This window comes from Gavialis gangeticus, unplaced genomic scaffold (assembly GCF_001723915.1).
Source record: "Gavialis gangeticus isolate Ggan-Ray unplaced genomic scaffold, GavGan_comp1, whole genome shotgun sequence".
NCBI classification, from domain to species: Eukaryota; Metazoa; Chordata; order Crocodylia; family Gavialidae; genus Gavialis; species Gavialis gangeticus.
In genome coordinates, this window is record NW_017729006.1 from 12,872,164 (window position 1) to 12,873,711 (window position 1,548).

A 1,548-nucleotide genomic window follows, 5' to 3' on the forward strand; every position below is an offset into this window, starting at 1 on the left:
AGGTCCCTTCTGACCCTTAATCTATGAATCTATGAAAACCAGGAGTCACTGCTGGTTGATTGTGGGCAAACACTTTCCTTCCCATGTTTCAGTCTCCCCATCTGTAAAATGGACATGCCCATAATTTAAGTAAACAAATTCACCTGAAAAAGCTTTCTAGCAAGCATCAAGCAGATTTTCCTTTATACAATTTGAGCACTTAAGTGCCAAGGAGGTTTCATGATCAAAGCCAGACTCCAAAGTAGATATGCCAACTCAGGGATTACCTGGAACAAAGGCCTAACCCCACAGCTGTGGTCCTTAGGGACAGTAGGATCAAAGTGAGACTAGAGGGAACGAGTAACCAAGCCTCTTCTATGGCTGGTCCCAGTGCTGGATTATGACATGCTGAGACCCTAAACTATGTCCAGTTTAAGAGGCCCCATATGATAAAAAACAATCCATGAAATTCATGAAAATGGATTTTCATGAAATGTTTAAGATGAATTATTGTTATTTCTGCACAAATTTATGAACTCAATATGAATAATAACCGTGGAGCCAAATATATGTATATTATTGTCATATTAGAATAAAAATGTCCAGATTTTTTTTTCTTATTTAGAAACCCCCCTCATATTGTGAGGCCCTAAACTGTGGTTTAAGTAGCTTATGTCTAAATCCAGCACTGGCTGGTCCCCAGGTGTGAGATGTCACCCTACTACACTATAGACCTGGCTACCTCACGGATATCTTGCCAGACTGATCTCTTCACCATAGCTTTCCTATAACAGGAAGAATGAATAACAACAAAAGAAACAAAGTAAAGAAAGCTACCCCAGGAACAAAACAAAAAACAGTCAAACTCCTTCACCAGTGCATGGTGGGTGGGGGAAAATGAGAATTTCTTATGCCTACCATGTATGTGAATCTATGTCTATTTGTCAGGTGCCTCATAGTGGTCATGATCAGTGTGGTATAGACAGACAGAGCAGATCCATCCTATAAATGATTATGAACAAGGAGTTATATACAATAAAGGACTTAGGCACCTAAAGCAGGACATTGGCAGAATTGAGGTGTCCAAGTTTAACAAGTGCAGCTGTTGCCTAACCTTGCAAGTATCTAAGTTTGTTAGGTGTGTCCTGGGTTCATAGAATCATAGAAGTAGGGTCAAAAGGGACCTTGTAGATCTTCAAGTCCGACCCCCTGCCTGGGCAGGAGAAAAAACTGGGCTCAAATGATCCCAGCTAGGTAGGCATCAAGCCTCCTCTTAAAGACCCCCAGGGTAGTAGCCAGCACCACTTCCCTTGGAAGATGGTTCCAGATCCTAGCCACCCTGACTGTGAAGTAGTTCTTACAGATGTCTAATCTAAACCTACTCTCCAACAATTTATGGCTGTTATTCCTTATTATGCCAGGGGGTGCTAGGGGAAACAAGGTCTCTCCCAAACCCTTCTGGTCCCCCCTAGTGAGCTTGCAGACGGTCACCAGGTCCCCCTCAGCCTTCTCTTGTGAAGGCTGAACAGGTTCAGGTCCCGCAGTCTCTCATTGTAGGGTCTGCCCTGT

At 43.0% G+C, this 1,548-nt stretch overlaps 1 protein-coding gene across 1 annotated transcript in view; it reads right to left on the reverse strand.

The window, feature by feature from the left end:
- Positions 1 to 1,548, reverse strand: part of ENTPD3 (ectonucleoside triphosphate diphosphohydrolase 3) — a 31,775-nt gene that overhangs the window by 7,733 nt on the left and 22,494 nt on the right. The gene's annotated exons all lie outside the window — the stretch shown is intronic.